General features: G+C 34.8%; 1 long non-coding RNA gene across 1 annotated transcript; it reads left to right on the top strand.

Annotated features, from left to right (window-relative positions):
• Window positions 1-252: 252 nt before the first annotated feature.
• Window positions 253-1862, top strand: LOC139700869 (uncharacterized). Its single transcript, XR_011703899.1, has 3 exons — window positions 253-333; window positions 1362-1488; window positions 1761-1862. It is a non-coding gene; the product is annotated as an uncharacterized lncRNA (long non-coding RNA).
• Window positions 1863-12259: the final 10397 nt, after the last annotated feature.

Raw genomic sequence — 12259 nt, 5'->3', positions numbered from 1 at the left:
AGGAAATTTCGATTTGGGACCTCCAATGCTTCGTCATTGTAGATTCACCACAATTTATAATCTGATTACCTTCTGATCCACCCCTTCGATGGCATGTGATTTGGAATGGGGTGGGACTGTAGATTCGATCGCGTGTAAAGTGGATGAAAATTCAACCTGATTTTTGTCATTCTTAAAACAATACTATTTTGAAATTACTTTCCTTGCAGATACTTAAGATGAAGCACTCGTATGCTGAAACATGTCCAGCTTCCATAATCATTTCATCTTGGGCCTACTGCAGGTATATCGCCTGAAAAAATGCACATTTGCTGCCGAGAGGAAAAAATATGGGTAAAATCTTATAGCTTAAGGTTGCCCTGGCTCTATTAATAGAATATGGCAATTTTTTTCTGTCACTTCCTAAGTATTATATGTGTAATGATTAATTACTTATACATATTTTATCTTAGCATGTAGCAATGGTGCAAAGGTTGACACTGTAATAGAGCCAAGAATAAAAGATTACTCTACATTTTCCAATAAACATTACATTTGCGGCACCTAGTTTCAATGAAGTCATTATCTTTGGGTACCTTAGGATGATGCATGTTGAAATTGGATGTAGCAAATAAATGTTTGTAGGAAATGCATCGCATTCTCCTTTCCTTAAAAAATAAATTTCCTCATATTTTAGCCTGATATTGTGTATTAAAGAAAAGAACGTTAGTTGAAACAGGTGATTGCAGGAATATACTAGGGATGTAGAGTGGAATGAAGGATGGTACAATTAAGGTGGAATGGAAGGATTTTTTGTATTGTGGTGTCAGCAATTCTTTTTCAGCAAGATTGAGAAGTGAAGTGGCTGTATTTCAGTGTCTTTCCAATACAGTCTTTAAGCTTTTATTTACCGATTAACCAACGTATGATATAAAAGGTTTACCCAAATTACCTAAAAATCAAACCTAATTAAAAATCATTCCACAATGAACACTTATTTGTAAAATATGGGACCAATTTCTGGTGGTAGCAAAATATTTTGAGTAACCACTTCTTAAACGTGTAGTGTCTGCCATCTCAAGTGAATTTGTGTAGATTTATTTGTATTAAAATGACTAGGAAATTGATCAGTTTTATGACACCTGAGTTGCAATTACAGATTCAAATTAGCTTTTTTATGGGAATACCATCAAGCTGATGAAAGCATCACAGCTTTGGAAAAATGATGCAAAACGTAACCAAAGAAGCCCAATTTGTAATCATCCCATTGGTGCAGTTTTGCTGATGTCTTATTATTTATTGAAAAAATTTATTTTTCAAATTTCATCATTAAAGTAACATAATCTTTTAATGGAAATTTAGTATAAAATTATTTCTTATAGGTGGTGTGGTGGCCAAGGGATCAGATAATTCAGTTTAACTTTAAAGGGCCTGGCCTGATTCCTGGTGACTTTGGAAAATTCCCAGCTTCACCGTTTTTTAATCCCACATGCCTCAGGACATTGTGAGGTGAGCTCCACTCTTGTGTTTATGAAAATTAATCTTTGTGCTGATCACGGTGGTTACTCATGTTTAATCTTTTGGTTAGTTTGATTTTCAAATAGTTTTCAAAATTGCCTCAATATCATGGGTTCAGGTGAACCCATAGTTCATACTAAGCTCATGCCAACTGGGATTTTATTTTCATTTAGGTTATCCAACAACATTAATAAACTTGTAGGTTGGCTTTGATATACCTCGCCTAGTAATAGGCTGATTTTTTTGCATTCACTAATCAACAGGGTAATAATGAGGGCCAGTTCCTTTTCTTGCACCACTTTGTGGTTTCCCAGGAAGATCTAGTTCCCGAAAAATCCCAAAGCATGAATGAAGGGCAGAGGATCTCAAGAGGCATCACCCTGAATCAAATCCATGCCCCCAAGGCAGTAAATCAGCGGGCTACCCATTGGATTTCTACACCCTCTGCTTATTTTGTGAGTATTATATTTTTAAACGAGTTAAGTCAAACCAAACTAAAATAATTTCAGTAAAATCAGGATTAGCTTTAATTCCTCACCTTAGTTTTTAGAAAAGTATTTTTACCCACATTAAATGTTATGTCAAGAACTAGATCAATTTCTCTTAGAGAGAAATACATCATTATGGAAGCTGAAGAAAATTTAAATTACTCTAAATAATGTGAAAGTGTCATGTCAAAGTTGCTATTATCATTCTTCCATCTTTTCTTTGCATTTAAAATTATTTCAATAAGAATCACCTTTTGCGTGATGGCAAAATTTAACATATTAATAATTAATCCAAGCTTCTTCTTATCAAGTGCATTTTAATAAAATGTCCATTGAAAAATAAATTAAATCATTAAAGGTTACTCCACTAAGTAAAAATTTAACTCTCATTTTAGGTGAATGTATCAAAATCTCTGCGTATTAATGTACTAATTTGCAAAAAGACACAGGTCCTTTCATTTAATCCTGCAATATTGCAAGAGGATATTGATTTCAATCTCGGCAAGAAATAATTACTTATAAATTAAATACCTAGGTTATTGGTCTACATGTTTAATAAACTGGTGCATGGAATATTTATGTTAATAATGTGTTCTAAACTGCACACTTTGATGTACACTATTTGGTTCCTGCGTGTGTGTCTAGAGGTATTAAAATTAGTGTATCATTCTGCTTTTTTCTCCAGGGGAATCATATGGAATAGTGTTCTGGGGATCATTTGTATGTTATTTATACAAAGTTGTCTTCAACCATATAGACCGTAATTCAAAAAATTTAAATTTTCTTTCCATTCCTTCTATGTAATATATATTTGCCGTGTCTGTCTAAATCATAAATAATATCCATATATTTCATGCGAATAGCAATATTTACTCAAATTAAACTAGAAATCATAACATCCACTTAAGTTATAATAAATCAGCAAATTCATATAAAACCCTGATAGTAATGAGTGTAATAATTTATAACACAACACCCAACTCCATGCCAAAACCATGATAAATTGTGGTTTCAAATGAAAACTCGGGAAATTCCTTCTAATGAGGTGATACTTTACATTGAATAAATTTTTAAACAACCAATAATTGTAATGCTTGTCTTTGCATTTATGGGTGCTCCATCTGCGTTGGTTGTCATCTGGTGATGAGTTTCACCGGCCATCCTGCCTCAATCTTCAGGTCAAAGGTATCTTTCGAAGCTTTCTTAACCAAAACCAAGAAATATCATTGTGGAAGATGGATATCAATTAGTGTGTGGAAAAGGGCTATCCAATCAGAGCACAGTACTTGTCTACCAGCCCTATATAAAGAGGACAAGAAAGCCTCGAAAAATACCTCAGACCTGAAGACGCAGGTAGGATGGCCAGCAAAACTGTTGCCACCAAAAGACAACCAATGTGCATGGAGAACCAGGGAATGCAAAGACAAGAAATTAATGCAGTGAAAACCTTGGCATGAAGCATAATGCATATTTTTTATCACATACTTAAAAAAAGAGTACATAATATGTACTCTTTTTTTAAGCACGTTCATGCTGCCAAAATGTATTTTGTAAATTTCTTTGTTTGAAGACTCATTTACATACATGATATGGTCATATGGATATGTATGGTCTGCGGGCAATAAAAATATTATTCGGGCACCCATTCCTTTAGTTACTGTATGTGCAATATCTTTATTTTACTCTTTTCTGTTTTTAAGGTAAATTGTGATTTCACCAGCTGGTTAAAAAAGTTCTCCCACGAATGATGTTCTTAGGTGGTGGAGACATTCTGGTCTTGATGCTTACTCGTGGTTTTCCTCCTGTGATATCAATCGGGTAATTTCTGTCAAAGCTGAGATGTTTACAGTGTGTCAGGTGTTTTTACCACGAGTTCAACACCTAATTTCAATTTCATCCAAAGTATCAACTCCTTCCCTTCATTCTGTCATAAAAATCTAAAATGCCTTTAAATCTGCTTATTAGCATTATTTTCTTAAATTGATAGACAATGGTGCAAAATAACCTTAGCTGTTGACGCACCCTTAAAACATAAAACTAACCAACTTATTTCCTTCTACCTCTCATAACCAGCATTCTCCCTTCTATCTCATACATTGAGTTTTCATTTCCAGTCAATATGCCCTGTAATAATTTCCACTTTCTTCAAATTACTCCCCAAAAAACTCCCCCCCCCCTCCCCCCTCACCTACAATGCTACAAACTTTTTGTTTTAATTTCATTCCCATTTGATCTGCATACCATTTCATAACCTTCTGATATATGGTTGTCCACTGGCATTAGCAACTGTTTTAAATGATATAAAAATGTTTTTTTTAAATTAGTGTTACTTTCCTCAGTTAAAGGATGTCAAGCAGTTATTAGGATTGTCAACTGGCAGCACATTACCTTGTTTACCCTCACTGTTTTTCCACCTCACCTGCCTTAGACTGACCCAACACACTTTCCTCTGCGTTGATTATGTCCTTATTCTCACATTCCAATCTTCTTCATTACTTGGTTTATTTTTTGTGACCTAAAGGTATTTTACCCATTAGTTTTAGACAAATGAAAGGGAGTGCTGTTGCAGCAGTTGTTAATCAAATAATTTCCAATAAATTGTCACAGCTGAATCGCATCTGTTTCACTAAAAATAGTTTGTATGGAATTAATTTCCATTTTAATTAAAGCTTAACAGCTCTGATATTTCCCAGTGGTCATATGTTTGGATTTCAAGTGAAAGTTTCCAATTTTTTTATTTTTAAAGTGGAACCATTCTTTTGATCTTGAATCAGAAAATATTCCTTTAGCCGTTTTGGACACAAAGTTATTTAAACTTTAACTTAAAACATCATAAAAGTAGTTTTAAAAATTTTGTTGCCTTAGAATTCATAATAATATTGTAATCGTTTTCCCCTCAGGTCTTCCATTGGATGCTTATGCTGGGTGAGAAGCATCCACGGGAGTAAAGGTTGATCAGCAAGCTTTTTCACCAAAGGAAATGAGGAACGAAGTTGAAGATTTCCTTGCTGGTGCCAAGTTGGACTGTGCCGACAGCATCTAAAGAAGTGCGCTTGATGTAGATGTCAGCCTTAAATGAGGCCTCTGAAGAGAATGAACTTCCTCTACTACCCTCATAGCCACTAACCCCCATATCCGCTAACTTTGTGGATGGTGGCTATGAGGGTGTTTGAGTAAAATGTTTTGTTTCAAAAATATTTGGAATACTGGTGCAATTTCTAATACATATTTATCTCAACAGATGTATTAGTAAGGAATAAAGATGAAAAAAACAAAAATGAATGTTGTGTAATTTTTAAATATTTTCCATTGTGTATCTACTGAATGACTGTTTCCTTGATATGCTGCTTAAAAATTAAAAAGAGAAACACAGGAATTCACCTAAAAAATCTTTATTCTGAGGTAAACACTTTATAAAAGTTACATCAAGTACAGATAACTGCAAGAATATATTCCAAGAAAGTCTTGAATATATTTACACCCTCTGCCATATTCACATTCAGTAATGCGGTTTATTCAATTTGTTATTAATTAAAGCTGAAACATAAATAGAACTTGAATGGAATGACGGTATTTACCGCAAATATCTAACAGAAACAAATAGTCGATGGATTCTAAATGATTGTTTAAAAATCGTGAGTGGAATTATTTTAATTATCAGCATCAAATATATAAGTAGTAGCTTTACTATTGGTAAAAAGATATGTATCATGTGAAATATGAAAAGATGCCTTAATACGTACGTCGGTAGCCTAAATTGTTGTTAAATTATTAAGTAATTTTATCCCATCCTGCATAGCAACATTGTGTGCACTCTGAACAATTGTTCTTCGGTTTATAAGGCGCAATTCGTGATTAACATAAACAAATGAGCTACATTTGCTCGCAACGGGTCAAAAATTACGTCATGCACTGAACTGAAAGAAATTCAATAATAAGATGCGAAAAAGCATGATATCGAATGTTTTCCAAGAACCGGCTCACGCTTCAAAAAAGAGTAGCTCCATCGACGGCCAACCGCTCACGAGCCGTCTCGGAGTGCCGCGAGGCTCAAGGTGAGGTGCTAATCCTCCCCGAGAAAAATTCATTCAAGTCCCGACCGAGTCCACCCAGTGAAAAATATTCTAAGTCCAGAGCCCCACGCCAGGCTCGAGAGGCGTCAAGGCAGGCAGATGCCTTGGATTCGCCGGGTCAGAGAGCCTTGGCGAGTCCGAGTTGATTTTGAGAAAAAAACGGCAAAGTCCGTAGTTTTGCAGAACATATCCTAGTTCCGATCCATTAATTCACAAGAAACCCGGTAGTCTGGGGTATAAGAGGCGGATTGTGGGGGTGAGACTAGAGCGGATATTACTTCGAATTACTTTTGCAGCCGAAATTTTTTTTTTTGCAAAATATTTTCCATTCGCCAATATGCACAAAATGTTCACCAGAGATTTTGACGGTAGGTTCAGGACGCCGCGGGAGATCGGGAAAACAATTAAATGTTGAATATTATTGTGAGGAGGGCTGCCATTTTTTCCAGCCGGGCGGCGGGGCGCCGGAAAAAATGGCAGCCCTCCTCACAATAATATTCAATATTTAATTGCTTTCCTGATCTCCCGCGGCGTCCTGATCCTACCGTCAAAATCTCTGGTGACAATTATCTGAAAATTAATGAACAAAAAATTAATTAACGGATTGGTTGAGGAATCAGCCAACAGATGGCGTATGCCTTCAGTAATTGAAACAACCTGAAATACCAGCACATCCTAATACATGCTTTTCCCACTAGTGACACCAGCGTGTAATTTCGAAACTCAATTTTTACGCGGCAAAAATACAAAATGCATCGTATATGGCCTAGTGGGGTTCGTTCGAAATTGGGGCATGGCTAATATAAAATATAATGGACCCTTCCGTATTCTTATGCAATGTGCTGAAACTTTATTATGTATTTAAATGTTAACTAGTTAATATTTAAAAATAAGCGAGATTAATATTAGATAATGCCCAGATTAAAAATGGGGCAGTTACCCTAATTGGTTGCAATATCTTTTCGGTCATAATCGGTAATTGATGTAATTTTTAATTTCAATGGAATCGGCCAGTTGTGAATCGTAGAAGAGTTTTGTTTGATCCGTAGCACTTCAAATATTATTTAATAATAGCATTTTCCAAAAATTCCTCAAGAACACAATCTCAACGATGTTTCAATGGTGCACTGATCCATGTAATTATATCCACTGCTCTGGTTGCAACTTTATCATGCCCTTTTATTACTGCAGCCAAAGAAGTTACTTTACTTATAATTAAGAATCATTAATGCAAGAATATATTCAAAACTTTTATTAATATCAAAATTATGGAATACATAAGTGTCAAATAAATTAGTTTTATTTTTTCTTAAACAATGCAGCAAACAAAACTGTTTCTGAAGACTGTTTGGTAAATCCCATGTCCCTGATATTTCAGGGATGATATTACTGCTTCTCCAATTAAGTTTCTTTGGCTTCCACCCAAATTCAAATAAAGTACATTTAAAAACGTTCATAGAATACTTAAGTCTACAAGAACAATTCAAGGAGTATTTTTCTCTTAGACCAGGACTTGAAAAAACTATTAAGCATGTTTCCATTGTACCGGATAATTAACATTACCAACTACTATCAACAGCATGTCAATCTTTATTTATGCTTGCCTGTCAATGGAATTCGTATTAAACACCTAATAAGAAGTCATTTGCTTACTTGCGCAGGCATGAGGAATTTAGATTGTATAGAATTTCCCAATTGCCTATTATTATCCCACCAACCAGAAGTCCTATGAATCATGGGAGAGGAGAGGGGATTGCTGGGAAAAATTGGGCAGGAATGGTGGATGCAGACCTTTTTGATTAGTAACAGGGTGTTGAAAATTTTAATCAAGGGGAGAATTTCAGTCAAGGAAGGAGTGGTATTGGTAGGGGGATACTAGACAATGGAATAAGGAGGTATGCATAAATTGAAGACTGGTCTACTGATGACTGTTGGATGATGTATTGTTTAGTCTGGAGAGATAAGTTGACGCTGTAATGATTGGCAGCTGGTTTTCATCATAAATCTACCTTTGCCGGTAGGTTAATATAAAAATTATTATTAGACCCAGGTTAAAGAACAGGAAAATTTATCAATCAAAATTTAAAATCAAAATATTATAATCCAATAGTAAGTTTCATTTGCATGGAATCCGACATTAAAACAAGGATTATGAATCTGTTATTTACTAAAACTGTTCATGAACTAATTTATTGGACTAAATTCACCCGCAAACTACAGAACTAGATAATATCTTACACCAGTGGAAGGATTTTAATCTTAATTTCATGTGTATTTTTTTGAGAACTTTCCAAACAAAACAAAATATTGGACTCAAAAGTAGGAGTGGATAGTGCTAGATTACTTCAGAATGTTATCAATGGCAGAAACCAAGTAAAGATCAAATGAAAGTGAGCCAGCTACATATGAGTGAGCATTTAACGCTCGCTGAGTTTTATGGGCCATACAGGAGAATTTTGAAGGACCACTCAACAACATTCTTCACTATAGTTACTTTATCGGAATTAACTAATTGGTGTTTGTTTGCTGTTTCTCCAGCTTGAATAATTTAACACATTAAATCACCTTTCAATTTAATCAGCTGAAATTGATATTTTCAACCACAGACATCCACCTGCCTTTCTGTTCATCTGGTCTATCGATTGCAGCTGGTTTCTAGCAGTAGAAAAATGAATGGCTGCCTGCTAAATATTTTTTAAAAACATTTCATTACTCTACAAATATATAGGAAAAGTATTTTATTTACATGTTTCAAGTAACAGATTGGATTACATCAAATAGGGATAAATCTATTAATAATAAAAACAAACGATTAATCAAGCCACGTCATAAAAAAACCCCAAATACTTTGATGCTAGGCACCACTCTGATATATAACACAAAAAAATCTGTTATCAACTCAAAGGTCTTTTTTTGTCAGCGATGGTAGAGTTCACTCAATATTAAGACCAGTGAGGTGTTAAATTCCCGCTTCAGCGTCAGGTCCTGTGCAGGTTATGGTTTCCCAGGAAGATCTGGTATCCAAAAAAAACCGCTTGTTCAGAGCAGAGGTTGCCTTAGATGCATAACTTCTAATTGAACACTGACCCTCCAGTCAGCAGTCCAACACTACTCCTGGACTGCCGCATCTCCCAATGATATGCTCATTTGATTTCTTCCTTCTGCATCATAGCAGGCGAATTTTTTAAACTTATCACAAATGTTGGAAACAATTTGTTTATAAGCTGACACTAATAATTCATTTTCTGTAAACAATACCTTTTATGATGATTAAAAACAAAATTTAGCATATTTGAAAAACTTTTCATTCAAAATTCTTAATATACCGGTACGGACTGATGGATTAAATGTGTGATTTACCAGTTAACCAGATCTCCCTGGGAAACCAGATCTGGCTCAGGGAATGTAACTAGCCCTATCTTATGATCCTGTTGCCTGAATTTTACACATTTTGAATGAAAAGAAATATAATTGAACACTTTCAGCAAAGGGTATCAAGTTATAGTCAATGGTCATATATTTTGATTTTTTAATCAATAGTGAAATGCACTTCCTTCAAAAATTCACCACCATTGCCACGAATACTGCCCAAATGCTATCGATACAATAGCTTACACTTATCACTGTTATACTGCAATAATCAGGATTCAGAAGCAGCTGTAGGCTAAGTCATAACAGTGACATCAGTATAACAAAGCTATAATAGAAATTAATTTCAAAATCAGACCTTGTTGAAGTTTCACTCTGATCACGAATATTTTTTTAAATTACTACCAATACCTTCTTGTCCATGAAGGTCAAACCTGTATTTTTTCATTGATATTTTTATTTAATAGAGAGCTAACTAAGAGCTATTCAAATGATACAACACTTCAGTGCTAAAACATTTAAGAACACTTTTGGAAGATATATCCAAGGAAAGTATAGTTGGGAGTAACAAAGAACTCTTTTCCCACTTAGAATTGACAGAAAATTTTCAATTGGGATTGTCTTTATGGGTTTCTTTGAATATTTTAAATTATCATAAGATTCAAACCATGATGCTGATTGAAATCCAAATTGCTTATTGCATTATCATTTTTAGTGTATTTCAGCTGGCAATCCCATATAAAAACCTCAAAGCCCCATTTGGGGTCACAATCCATGGGTCCATGAGAACCTGAGTATTAAGGTCTATAGGCATAACTTTTTTTTAAATCGATCATCCCTTTGGGTAAGTAAGAGAGAATGATTCTCTCAACTCAGCTAAAGTGTATAACAATTTTCACTCCAGTCAAGTGTGCATTAATGTCAGTAAGAATGGAGTTTTTTTAATAACAGTGGAATTTCAAAAGAAGTAAGCTATAATTAATCATTGCTTTCATTGCAGACATGTGAGTTACAGGAAACATCACTTGAAAGACAAAACATTTTGTCCACTATAGATTAACTTTCAGTGAGATTCTGCAGTAGGTGAACTAACTTTCTTGGACAATACGACCAAGCAAAACTAGGTAATGAAAAATAGGCAAGTGCAGAGAAGAAAGCAAAGATGTGAAAGAAGGATGAGGAGAGAGGGGGCTGGGGCCGATACAGAGGTAAGAAAATAGGTAACAGAAGGGTTTAAGGCGTTAATTACATTAACAGATTTAGGCAATGACTGGGTAATGATGAATTGGTCGTCCTGGGTTTCCCACAGCTTTGGTCTATCTGGTCTAAAAGCAGTATTGCAATTAATACAAAGACTTTAATTGAAAACATCCCAGGAGGCATTTGCAATGTGAAAGGTTAATGCGGCAAGTCTTTATAGTCTATTCATACAGAACTCAACTTTCATTTGCAATAACAATAACAGGCATTGAAAAAGCAAGTAATTCTCTTTGTTGGCGATTGCATAATATGCAAAGAGTGGCCTTTGCTTAACATGTAATTTGGAGAGGCAAAGTTAATGGCCAATGAGAGCCGATTCTAAATTGAACTCATCAATAGAAGCCACATAAATCATAAAAAATAAGCTGAGAGTATCAACAGAGGATGACCACCAAGTCATTGAAGTGAAAATTCAAACGGCCAAGACTAAGGATAACCAGATGCACCATCTTAAGATCACTATGGGTCCAAGAATGCCATTGCATTTAATATATACTCTTGATTATTTTAACTTTTTTCTAAAAATAACTCCCTAACCAGCTCCTGTCTTCCATAGAACAAGTGTCCCAACCATCCTTGAACTCATTGGAGAGAAAACATCCTAACCAAAATCTGTCAATCAACATAAGGTTTGTTACACTTCTTAAAATAAATTAAAATACAGAGACAGTACCACACCTGTGTTCTAACTGAAATTTATGCCAAGGTTCAAAGAAAACATTTCACAAAGTACATTATGAGGGTTGTTGCAGAATTACCCAACATAACAAACAAAATATTTTGGAAAAAATTTGTTTTATTTTTCAACATAATCATTTTTCATTTCTTCACACTTTTCCCAGTAAAGTTGATAAGTTAGATTCCCTTTTTACATTGATGACTGTCTTGCCCCTCAAAATAGCCATTAACTGCAGACATCGCATCTTCATGGTTGGAAAATCTTTGACAAACGAGCCATTTTTCCGAGTTTGCCAACAGAAAATAATCAGAAGGTGCTAAATCTGGCAAATAGAGTATGAGGTAGCAATTCACACTTTAATTCATGAATTTTGCCATTACTGTATTGGATTTGTGAGCTGCTGCATTGTCTTGATGAAACAACACTCTTCTTATGCAAATGCTCTCCAGAAACACTATGATTTTGCTTGATTTCTTCGCTCAAACATTGCAATAAGTTTGCATAATGCTTGCCATTGATAGTTTTTCCTTTTTCAACATAGTGAATGAAAATCATCCCCCATGCATTCTAAAAAACCAATACCATTACCTTGCCTACAGATGAAACTGTCTCCTCCTTTAAAGCTGGTTCTCCCTTTTGAATCCATTGTTTTGATTGTTCTTTTGTCTTAGGTGTGAATCAATGGAACCATGTTTCATCCAAGGTTATGAAAGTGTGAAAAATTCCACGTTGTTGCTGTGAAAAATTTATTGCCGTAAAAACTAATTTGGAATATATTCACAACACTGGTTTTGATTGAATATGATCCCATCTTGCAGACAGGTTTTTCATGTCCAAATTTTCAGTTAATATGCAATGTCCCACACTTTTTGAAATGCCTACTTGTCTGCTAC

Source organism: Hetaerina americana, unplaced genomic scaffold (genome assembly GCF_022747635.1).
Source record: "Hetaerina americana unplaced genomic scaffold, ioHetAmer1.1.p SCAF_11, whole genome shotgun sequence".
Taxonomy (NCBI): domain Eukaryota; kingdom Metazoa; phylum Arthropoda; class Insecta; order Odonata; family Calopterygidae; genus Hetaerina; species Hetaerina americana.
The sequence above is the reverse complement of the archived record's forward strand: the minus strand, read 5'-3'. Positions and strand labels throughout refer to the sequence as shown.